This window comes from Dendrobates tinctorius, unplaced genomic scaffold, assembly GCF_039654945.1.
Source record: "Dendrobates tinctorius isolate UK_male_01 unplaced genomic scaffold, ASM3965494v1 ptg000125l, whole genome shotgun sequence".
NCBI lineage: Eukaryota > Metazoa > Chordata > Amphibia > Anura > Dendrobatidae > Dendrobates > Dendrobates tinctorius.
In genome coordinates, this window is record NW_027361793.1 from 742095 (window position 1) to 754886 (window position 12792).

At 51.9% G+C, this 12792-nt stretch overlaps 1 protein-coding gene across 1 annotated transcript in view; it reads right to left on the bottom strand.

The window, feature by feature from the left end:
- The window catches only part of RAPH1 (Ras association (RalGDS/AF-6) and pleckstrin homology domains 1), a 185321-nt gene extending 172797 nt beyond the window's left edge, over nt 1-12524 (bottom strand). Inside the window, exon 1 of the mRNA XM_073541863.1 lies at nt 12130-12524. The gene's annotated coding sequence lies outside the window, so the exon portion shown is untranslated. The remainder of the gene's footprint in view (nt 1-12129) is intronic.
- Nucleotides 12525-12792: the final 268 nt, after the last annotated feature.

A 12792-nucleotide genomic window follows, 5' to 3' on the forward strand; every position in this document is an offset into this window, starting at 1 on the left:
CACAAAGTCGCTGAGCTGAGTTGAGACCTCTTGGATCGGTCAGAAATCTGACGTAATGAATACTTCTCATCTGTTGGAGGGGAGTCGGGAGGCCCTGATACACATCAGACTGTTAGACAATCGTGCCAATACTATGGAGGCCTTAGGATGCTGTCAGACGGACATATAAACCTGAGCAACATCAGAACGCAGTGCATGGACTGGTCGGCGGCTTCCCCGGACCCAAGCGTGAGAGCTACATATAAATACATGGAGCCCTCATGCTCAGGTTGTTCCGGCCAGTCCATGCACTGCATTCCAATCACGTTCCAATTTATACAGCCGGAACCAAATACATGACGGACACTGTCCTATCATATGTATGCTGTCATTTATGAATGCAGATTTGTGGACAGCAGACATTCACTGGAACTTCTGACATATAACACTAATGATCAGCTATAAGTTACACAAGCATGCGCTGTTGGAGTATGAATGTGTATTAGGGAATGTGTCACTTCCCTCGGGCTCATCTTTGGGGGCAAACAAGGACAAGTATTCCTTGACATTGGGGTACAGTCCATCCGGGAATCGGAGCGTTTGCTGACATGTATATAGGGCATTTCCAGCTTTACACACAGGAAGTCTTTAAAGCAATGAAAAGAAAAAAATCAATGAATGTCTAGTAACTTAAATGGAAATGACATGAATGTTTTACCACTGATGTGTTTAGCCATTACTTCACTCTACAGAAACTGTGTGGGCACGTTACACCCACCCGATGCAATAACGAGTGCGGGGGCAGCGGAGGATGTATGACGCAGGGAATCTCTCCTTGGTTTTCTTTGAGTCCCTGTGTCACGGCTCTCAGGTCCCGGACTTGGCAATACAAGGTGTAGCAGTTTTGCCCGGAGTGTTTCTTTAGGCTTTCAGAAATGAGTGGGGTTTTGTTCTCCTATTGGTTTCTGGGTGACCTGGCAGACCACCAATATGGCTGCCAATTCAGCTTCCACAGAAGTAGTGACTCAGTTTTCCCAGGCTCCTGAAAGCCCCCTTTATGCAATGAAAAGAGGGTGGGAGATGTATTACTGCAACGACTAGGCGGATTCACCAATGAGGGGTCTGGGAAACCTTTCTACGTGCTATGATAGCAGCCATATCGAATGTCAATCAGCTTTTCAAGAAGCACAGACATCTAGAAGAGCAGAACGGAAGGCTCTTCATGACTTTAGGGGAGAACGCTCTCTAGGGTATGGTCACCAGCTATTTCTCCTGTGGAAAATTCCACTGTGTACTTGTGAAATGCACAGCAGAATTCTGAGGCTGAGCCCTGGATTTCTCTCAGCAGATTTACAGTTTGAGCCACCACAGATCAGACAGTTTCTGGTGGAATCCACTTAGTGAAATGTCACTAATGCTGCATTCACACAACCGTGTGTCAGGGTCCGCGTATGGACAGTGATGTACGGACCGTCCGCAAGACTCCTTAACCAAACTTAACAGAGTCATAGGCATATGTGAGGCTGTCACGCTCGGGTCAGGAGACATGCGGACAGTCAGTGCATCACTGTCCGTACTAGGACCATACGAAGTTGTCAAGTTAGGGCCAAGAGTACCACGGACAGTCTGGGTATCATTGACCATATTAACCCCTTTCTGACCTTGGACGCAATAGTACGTCCAAGGTCAGATCCCCTGCTTTGATGAGGGCTCCGGCGGTGAGCTCGCAACAATGCCGGGACATGTCAGCTGTTCAAAATAGCTGACATGTGCCCGCAATAGGGGCAGGTGGAATAGCGATCCACCCGTGCCTATTAACTAGTTAAATGCCGCTGTCAAACGCCGACAGTGGCATTTAAATTGGCAATTCCGGCCGCCGGACTGGAAATGCAAGCATCGCCAACCCCCGTCATGTGATCGGGGGGTCAGCGATGCGTTGGCATAACCAGAGGTCTCCTGGAGACCTCTATGGTTGTTGATGTCACATTGCTATGAGAGCCACCGGGTGGTCGGCGCTCATAGCAATGCAGTAATTCAGCTACATTTAAGCGATCTGCTCATCGCCTATATGTAGCAGAGCAGATCAGGCTATGGCAGCTGCTAGCCTCCCATGGAGGCTATTGAAGCATGCCAAAATTTAAAAAAAAAAAAAAAAAAAAATTTTAAAAATCTGAAGAAAAAAAAAATATATATTGAAGTTCAAATCACCCCCCTTTCACCCCATTCAAAATATAAAAAAAAAAAAAAAAAAAAATAATCAACACATTAGGTATCGCCGCGTTCAGAATCGCCCAATCAAAAAAAAAAAAAAAAAACTAACCCGATCGCTAAACAGCATAGCAGGAAAAAAATTCATAACGCCAGAATTACGCTTTTTTGGTCGCCGCAACATTGCATGAAAATACAATAACGGGCGATCAAAAGATTGTATCTACAAAATAAATGGCATCCTTAAAAACGTCAGCTCGGCACGCAAAAAATAAGCCCTCACTCAACCCCAGATCACGAAAAATGGAGACGGTACGGATCTCAGAAAAGGCGCAATTTAAAAAAAAATTTCAGCAAACTTTGGAATTTTTTTTCACCACTTAGATAAAAAAGAACCTAGGCATGATTGGTGTCTGAACTCGTAATGATCTGGAGGAATCATAATGGCAGGTCAGTTTTAGCATTTAGTGAACCTAGCAAAAATGCCAAAGAAAGTGAGATTGCATTTTTTTTGCAATTTCACCGCACTTGGGATTTTTTTTTCCCGTTTTCGAGTACACAACATGGTAAAACCAATGATGTCTTTCAAAAATACAACTCGTCCAGCAAAAAATAAGCCCTCACATAGCCATATTGACAGAAAAATAAAGTTACGGCTCTGGGAAGAAGGGGAGCAAAAAACGCAAAATCAAAAACAGCTGGGGTCATTAAGGGGTTAAGCTGTCAAGGTCTGGTTCATAGGGTTCTAGTATGGACAGTGATGAACGGACTGTCCGTGGGAATCCTAACAAGACCTTGACAGCCTCATATGGTCAATGATACACACTGTCCGTGGCACTCTTGACCCTAACCTGACAGCTTCGTATGGTCCTAGTATGGACAATGATGCACGGACTGTCCGTGAGAATCCTAACCAGACCTTGACAGCTTAACCCCTTAATGACCCCAGCTGTTTTTGGTTTTGCCAAAGAAAGTGAGATTGCATTTTTTTTGCAATTTCACCGCACTGTTAAGTTGGGGTCAAGGGTGCCACGGACAGTCTGTGTATCATTGGCCATACTAGGACCATATGAGGATGTCAAAGTCTTGTTAGGAATCCCACAGACAGTCCGTGCATCACTGTCCATACTAGGACTGTATGAAGCTGTCCAGGTCAGATAAGGAATCCTATAGACAGTTTATGCATCATTGTCTTTACTAGGACCGCATGGGGTTGCCATGTTTGCGTTAGGGACCCGCAGATAATTCATGCATCACTGTCCATACTAGGACCGTAATACACGAACATGTGCATGTGGCATTAATAAAGCTGTGCTCAGATCTATTGTGAAAGCATTTGTGGTGTCAGTCCATGGGGGGGTTTCCAGCACTGCAATCCATAAGAAAATCCTAAGTGTAACCGGACCCAGACCTATAGTCTGACGTCAACGTTACATGCGCATGAGCCAAATAGTGCACCAGAGAATTAATAATTGAGGACTGGGAGAGACTGATCGAATCCAGCAGATAGATGAGAAGCAACTGGTCTCCGAACCCTATCTCAAAGCTGTACAGGATCCTGCCTCTGACCTCCAGTGGTCAGAAACCCTGCAGATAGCAACATCTCTACCACGACTTATTGAGCCATTCTCCTGTAAACTAACTGAGGGAAGAGAAGTCATCATGTTTTAATACTTTAATCATGTGATGATACATGACCCGCAGTTATAAGTAAAACTAATACTTTCCAGTTTGACTAAAGGGAAGAAGGTTTACTCAGATCTTCATGTTACAACAAGTAGAGAGCTTCAATAAAATGCTAAGTGCCGAACCAGAGAAGTAAAGTCTGTGTGTATTTCTAATTGCTTTGTTTCCTTAGGGGATATGAAGTGTAATTTATAGAGGCCCACAAACGTTCTCCTATGCATGCCCTGGAGGGCCAGTGGTGATGCTCAGATTGAATTGGAAGACTCCCCTAAGAGAACAGGCGATGGCCATTAGTATAATCAGTCCAGTCTGTAACTCTGCATCCCCAGGGCAAGACATCATGGAGAGCCAACATTTACATAGACCAATAAATAAAGTAATACATAATAATACAATAACGCGTCAGCGTGTCTACATTGTAGAGACCAAAAGGAGTATTGATTGGAGAATGGATTAGATGGACTTGAGATCTTTTGGGATTACTGGTCTTTATCGCTACAGTCATAACCGCGGTTATTACAGGCAATATAGATGATTAACTGGATGGATTTTCACAAAGAAAAATACAGAAAATTTTAGTGCTATGGAATAAGGCAAACACACTGTATACTCCAGTGGCTGCTCTAACATCAATGGAAAACAGTCCAAAAACATCTGGACCAGCAGATGGTTTCCAGGATCCGGCCAGCCCTGCTTTCTGTCCACAGGATAAACATGTACCAACAGCCCAGGTTACTGTCAGGATTATATACATGACTGCAGGTGTGGAGAAATGGTGCAAAGTAAGAAAGCTTCCAAAAAGAGAAGTGTCAACAGGTTATTTTTATCAATTAACAAAATACAAAAATAAATGAACAAAAGCAAATGAAAGCAATATTTGGTGGAACCACCGGATTACTTCAAAGCAGCATCAATACTTCTAGATACCCTTGTACTCCAGTTTTGAAGGAACTTAGCAGGCTGGTTGTTTCAAACATCTTGGAGAACTAACCACAGAATTATTCTAACCCCTCATGTAATCCCAGACAGACTGGATGATGAGATCAGCGCTGTACAGGGGCCATATCATCACTTCCAGGACTCCTTGTTCTTCTTTACATGGAAGATAGTTGTTTTTCATTGTTCGGCAACATAATATATGTGGATCCAGTCAAACTTTTCCTTGACCGTAATGGATAAGTATCTGACAGTATATCTTGGCATCAAGGACATCAAGAAATGGGCAGCGTTGAGGGCCATAGACACAGTAGTTGGCCAAGGAAGACTTTGCGCAGTAGATGAAAGACATCATGCTTAAGGCTCCGTCACACACAACGAACTCGCTAGTGAGATCGCTGATTTTGTGACGCCATAGCGATCTCGCCAGCAAGATCGCTGTGTGTGACGGGGATCAGCGACCGGCCCCCCTGCCGGGTATCGCTGATCATGCTCAATCGGCCTGGGCCATTTTTTGATCGCTGGTCTCCCGCTGGCCAGCGCGCATCGCTGCGTGTGGCAGTGAGAGACCAGCAATCAACGACGCTGGTTTCTATTGTAAACATCGGGTATCCAGGAGCCGCGCGGCTCTTAGATACCCGATGTTTACCTTGGAAACCAGCGTGTATGCCGGTTTCCAATGTAAACAGCGGGTATCCAACTTAGAGCCGTGGCTCCTGGATACCCGCTGTTTACATTGGAAACCAGCTTGCTCGCTGGTCCTAATCGCTGGAGGGGCTGTCTATGTGACAGCTCACAAGCGATCAGCCTAATGATGTTCCAGCGATCCCATCCATGTCGGATAGTTGGTGGGATCGCTGGGACATTGTTATGTGTAACTGGGCCTTTAGGCTACTTTCACACTTCAGTTTTTTTATGTCAGTCACAACCTGTCAGCTCGACGAATCCGTTGCAGATTGTGAAAAACTGATGCGACGGATCCATTTTTTCGCCGGATCCGACTGCCCTACCTGGCAGGTTTATATACATTTGGGGCTGTGGATATTAGAGCATGATTAAAGAGTTAGCGTGCACACACGTCCTAGTAGTGAGGTGCAGGTGTAACGGACCAGTAGGTCCTATTACCAATAATAATCTATTCACCGCACACTCAGAGGAGTTTAATGCAAACAAGTGTTCATTTTATTATGTACAAAACATGTGGGAGCCAAAAAAGAACATATAGCACCAGGTAGAAGCGATATAGATATTACGACGTTTCGGCTCAGTCCGAGCCTTTATCAGTTTATCGCTGAGTCCGGTTTCAAATCTTTGAGTAAAGAGGAGAAGAACTCCCAAGTGAAAGAGAGATGGCTATAGCTGTGGTGCTTTAGAGCGGCGCTCCCGCGCCTGGCTGCAGCGGCGTCATGCTAGATAAAGGCTCGGACTGAGCCGAAACGTCGTAATATCTATATCGCTTCTACCTGGTGCTATATGTTCTTTTTTGGTTCCCACATGTTTTGTACATAATAAAATGAACACTTGTTTGCATTAAACTCCTCTGAGTATGCGGTGAATAGATTATTATTGATATTAGAGCATGCTCAGTTTAAAAAAACGGAATCAGTCGCTGGATTCCGTCATTTGACAGACAGCGACGGACCCGGCGCTGCCCAACTTTTAGATGGAGACAAAAAACTTAACTTTGTCCGTCTCCGGCCACTGGACAAAGAATTTCCGACGGATCCGGCAAATGACGGATGAAACGTGCGGCGATCAGTCGGAATCCATCGTTAATACAAGTATATGAGAAAAAAACGGATCCGGCGGCATCAGTCATCAGATCTGTTTTTTTTTTCTCAAAATTTGACGGTTGCGACAGATAGCAAAAAACTGACATGTGAAAGAGGCCTTACTTCCCTCCAAACTTGGAAGTCCAGCATGGCGGTCAGCTCAGAACTGGCAGTCACCACTGGGTCCAGGTTACACAAATCCACTTTTCGGAGGAGTCTGGCAGTAAGCGGTCTCCCTGAAGAAATGCAGCTAAAAAGCCATATTTTCTACAAGAAAACAAGACTAAGCGACTTATCTATGCATAAAATGCACCAAAACATAGAAACTGGGGTGAAGTTAAGTAACAGGACATGGTCTGGATTTATGAGTCAAAGTGTGAAATATTTGGCACTAACAGAATGCAGTTTGTTTGCTGGAGGGTTGAAGTGTGGTACAATAATGAGGGTCTGCAGGTGAAGCATGGTGGAAGGTCCTTGTAAACCTGGTGCTACATTTCAGCAAATGGAGATGGGGAATTGGCCAGGATTAATGGAATCCTCAATGCTGAGAAATACAGGCAGATCCTTATGGACCATGCTATATCATCAGGGAGGCCTTTGCTTCCAAATTTATCATGCAGCAGAACAACCCCTAACATACAGCCAATGTCTTTAAAAACTATCTTCAGGGTAAAGAACAAGGAGTCCTGGAAGTAATGATATGGCCCCACTTAGCCCTGATCTCATCATTATCACGTCTGTCTGCAATTATGTGAGGAGACAGAAGAATTTGCACAAGAGACATCCACAGAAGATATGTGGTTAGTTCTCCAAGATCTTTGGAACAACCTCCTGCCGAATTCCTTTAAAGACCAGTGAACAAGAACCAATGATCTGATGCAGTTTAATGCTCTGGCCACTGTCAGCTATCCACGCAGGTACCACAGCCCTGGCCACTGTTAGCTATCCACCCACCCAGGTCCAACAGCCCTGGTCACTGTCAGCTATCCACCCACCCAGGTACCACAGCCCTGGTCACTGTCAGCTATCCACCCACCCAGGTACCACAGCCCTGGCCACTGTCAGCTATCCACCCACCCAGGTACCACAGCCCTGGCCACTGTCAGCTATCCACCCACCCAGGTACCACAGCCCTGGCCACTGTCAGCTATCCACCCACCCAGGTACCACAGCCCTGGCCACTGTCAGCTCTCCACCCACCCAGGTACCACAGCCCTGGTCACTGTCAGCTCTCCACCCACCCAGGTACCACAGCCCTGGTCACTGTCAGCTATCCACCCACCCAGGTACCACAGCCCTGGCCACTGTCAGCTATCCACCCACCCAGGTACCACAGCCCTGGCCACTGTCAGCTCTCCACCCACCCAGGTACCACAGCCCTGGTCACTGTCAGCTCTCCACCCACCCAGGTACCACAGCCCTGGCCACTGTCAGCTATCCACCCACCCAGGTACCACAGCCCTGGTCACTGTCAGCTATCCACCCACCCAGGTACCACAGCCCTGGTCACTGTCAGCTATCCACCCACCCAGGTACCACAGCCCTGGTCACTGTCAGCTATCCACCCACCCAGGTACCACAGCCCTGGTCACTGTCAGCTATCCACCCACCCAGGTACCACAGCCCTGGCCACTGTCAGCTATCCACCCACCCAGGTACCACAGCCCTGGCCACTGTCAGCTATCCACCCACCCAGGTACCACAGCCCTGGCCACTGTCAGCTATCCACCCACCCAGGTACCACAGCCCTGGCCACTGTCAGCTATCCACGCACCCAGCCACTACAGCCCTGGCCACTGTCAGCTATCCACCCACCCAGGTACCACAGCCCTGGTCACTGTCAGCTATCCACCCACCCAGGTACCACAGCCCTGGCCACTGTCAGCTATCCACCCACCCACCCAGATACCACAGCCCTGGCCACTGTCAGCTATCCACCCACACACCCAGATACCACAGCCCTGGCCACTGTCAGCTATCCACCCACCCAGGTACCACAGCCCTGGCCACTGTCAGCTATCCACCCACCCAGGTACCACAGCCCTGGTCACTGTCAGCTATCCACCCACCCAGGTACCACAGCCCTAGCCACTGTCGGCTATCCACCCACCCAGGTACCACAGCCCTGGCCACTGTCAGCTATCCACCCACCCACCCAGATACCACAGCCCTGGCCACTGTCAGCTATCCACCCACCCAGGTACCACAGCCCTGGCCACTGTCAGCTATCCACCCACCCAGGTACCACAGCCCTGGTCACTGTCAGCTATCCACCCACCCAGGTACCACAGCCCTGGCCACTGTCAGCTATCCACCCACCCACCCAGGTACCACAGCCCTGGTCACTGTCAGCTATCCACCCACCCAGGTACCACAGCCCTGGCCACTGTCAGCTATCCACCCACCCAGGTACCACAGCCCTGGCCACTGTCAGCTATCCACCCACCCAGGTACCACAGTCCTGGCCACTGTCAGCTATCCACCCACCCAGGTACCACAGTCCTGGCCACTGTCAGCTATCCACCCACCCAGGTACCACAGCCCTGGCCACTGTCAGCTATCCACCCACCCAGGTACCACAGCCCTGGCCACTGTCAGCTATCCACCCACCCAGGTACCACAGCCCTGGTCACTGTCAGCTATCCACCCACCCAGGTACCACAGCCCTGGCCACTGTCAGCTATCCACCCACCCAGGTACCACAGCCCTGGTCACTGTCAGCTATCCACCCACCCAGGTACCACAGCCCTGGCCACTGTCAGCTATCCACCCACCCACTGTCAGCTCTCCACCCACCCAGGTACCACAGCCCTGGCCACTGTCAGCTCTCCACCCACCCAGGTACCACAGCCCTGGCCACTGTCAGCTCTCCACCCACCCAGGTACCACAGCCCTGGCCACTGTCAGCTCTCCACCCACCCAGGTACCACAGCCCTGGCCACTGTCAGCTCTCCACCCACCCAGGTACCACAGCCCTGGCCACTGTCAGCTCTCCACCCACCCAGGTACCACAGCCCTGGCCACTGTCAGCTCTCCACCCACCCAGGTACCACAGCCCTGGTCACTGTCAGCTCTCCACCCACCCAGGTACCACAGCCCTGGTCACTGTCAGCTCTCCACCCACCCAGGTACCACAGCCCTGGTCACTGTCAGCTCTCCACCCACCCAGGTACCACAGCCCTGGCCACTGTCAGCTATCCACCCACCCAGGTACCACAGCCCTGGCCACTGTCAGCTATCCACCCACCCAGGTACCACAGCCCTGGCCACTGTCAGCTATCCACCCACCCAGGTACCACAGCCCTGGCCACTGTCAGCTCTCCACCCACCCAGGTACCACAGCCCTGGCCACTGTCAGCTCTCCACCCACCCAGGTACCACAGCCCTGGCCACTGTCAGCTATCCACCCACCCAGGTACCACAGCCCTGGCCACTGTCAGCTCTCCACCCACCTAGGTACCACAGCCCTGGTCACTGTCAGCTCTCCACCCACCCAGGTACCACAGCCCTGGCCACTGTCAGCTATCCAGCCACCCAGGTACCACAGCCCTGGCCACTGTCAGCTATCCAGCCACCCAGGTACCACAGCCCTGGCCACTGTCAGCTATCCAGCCACCCAGGTACCACAGCCCTGGCCACTGTCAGCTATCCAGCCACCCAGGTACCACAGCCCTGGCCACTGTCAGCTATCCACCCACCCAGGTACCACAGCCCTGGCCACTGTCAGCTATCCACCCACCCAGGTACCACAGCCCTGGCCACTGTCAGCTATCCACCCACCCAGGTACCACAGCCCTGGCCACTGTCAGCTATCCACCCACCCAGGTACCACAGCCCTGGTCACTGTCAGCTATCCACCCACCCAGGTACCACAGCCCTGGTCACTGTCAGCTATCCACCCACCCAGGTACCACAGCCCTGGCCACTGTCAGCTATCCACCCACCCAGGTACCACAGCCCTGGTCACTGTCAGCTATCCACCCACCCAGGTACCACAGCCCTGGTCACTGTCAGCTATCCACCCACCCAGGTACCACAGCCCTGGTCACTGTCAGCTATCCACCCACCCAGGTACCACAGCCCTGGTCACTGTCAGCTATCCACCCACCCAGGTACCACAGCCCTGGCCACTGTCAGCTATCCACCCACCCAGGTACCACAGCCCTGGTCACTGTCAGCTATCCACCCACCCAGGTACCACAGCCCTGGTCACTGTCAGCTATCCACCCACCTAGGTACCACAGCCCTGGCCACTGTCAGCTATCCACCCACCCAGGTACCACAGCCCTGGTCACTGTCAGCTATCCACCCACCCAGGTACCACAGCCCTGGCCACTGTCAGCTATCCACCCACCCAGGTACCACAGCCCTGGCCACTGTCAGCTCTCCACCCACCTAGGTACCACAGCCCTGGCCACAGTCAGCTATCCACCCAGCCACCCAGGTACCACAGCCCTGGCCACAGTCAGCTATCCACCCAGCCACCCAGGTACCACAGCCCTGGCCACTGTCAGCTATCCACCCACCCAGGTACCACAGCCCTGGCCACTGTCAGCTATCCACCCACCCAGGTACCACAGCCCTGGCCACTGTCAGCTATCCACCCACCCAGGTACCACAGCCCTGGCCACTGTCAGCTATCCACCCACCCAGGTACCACAGCCCTGGTCACTGTCAGCTATCCACCCACCCAGGTACCACAGCCCTGGTCACTGTCAGCTATCCACCCACCCAGGTACCACAGCCCTGGCCACTGTCAGCTATCCACCCACCCAGGTACCACAGCCCTGGTCACTGTCAGCTATCCACCCACCCAGGTACCACAGCCCTGGCCACTGTCAGCTATCCACCCACCCAGGTACCACAGCCCTGGTCACTGTCAGCTATCCACCCACCCAGGTACCACAGCCCTGGTCACTGTCAGCTATCCACCCACCCAGGTACCACAGCCCTGGCCACTGTCAGCTATCCACCCACCCAGGTACCACAGCCCTGGTCACTGTCAGCTATCCACCCACCCAGGTACCACAGCCCTGGCCACTGTCAGCTCTCCACCCACCTAGGTACCACAGCCCTGGCCACAGTCAGCTATCCACCCAGCCACCCAGGTACCACAGCCCTGGCCACTGTCAGCTATCCACCCAGCCACCCAGGTACCACAGCCCTGGCCACTGTCAGCTATCCACCCAGCCAGGAGGACGGCAGCCATTGCTGTGATCTCTGGGTAGACCGGCACCGCGGAGGAGATCCGTGCTCTGTGCCCGGTGTGTACAGTGAAGCTCGGGGGTTACATAAGTTGTGTCGCCCTGTTGGCCACCAGTCAGGACCTCCATACAGCCCCGGCCGCATGCAGAGCGCTGACCCCAGAGCCGCATGTGATAGCAGCCATCCTCCCTGGACGTGGATGACATCATGGTGGCTGTACAATACGGCCAGTCCCATACATGCACCTCCATGTGCCCACACCCTGCACATCCCTCCGCACTCCTTCCTTCCAGCAGGCCCCCTGTCATGGAGCGGATCTCCCCGGCCCACAGCCGGCTCTCACCTCGGCAGCGATGTGTTCACAGCCCTGAGATCCTCCTGCCGATCTCCCGGTGCGGCTCCGGGCACAGCGCGGACACCCGGCGGCCTGTAAGCGTCCCTCAGTGACGGCGGCCCAGGAGGAGGAGGTGAGGGAGGAGAGGAGATGGAAGGCCCTTCCTTTCGTCCTCCCTCCCGGCTCTAGCCAGGATTTCTCTGCTGGGAATGGTGTGAGCCTCCTGCCGCGGCCGTGTGCTCCGCTGTGCTCAGTGTATGGCGAGCAGCAGTGCTGCCGCCGGCGTGTGCCTGCCTTCCTGCCGGGACCCTCCCTGGCTGGGTGTGACCGGCTCCATTATTCCTCTCCTGCCTCAGCTCTCCCAGTCATTCCCTCCTGTGTCATCTCCTCCCATTCCTCTGCTCATTCTCCAGCTCGTCCTCCTCTGCTCATCCTCCTCACCATTATCTCCACCTTCCCTCAGTCTCTGCTGTCATCCTTCCTCTTGGTCATTGGCTGAAAAAATTTTGCCCAAAATTCTGAGTTATGGAAAGTCCCAAATATTAAAACTATAACCATAAGTTCCCTAAAAACGGTGCTATGTCATGGAAGAAAACGTGGTTACGTTGCGATCAGTAAATTGCCACAACTGCGCCACATAAACTGTAAGAAATCCAGCTCTGCCGGGCGTAC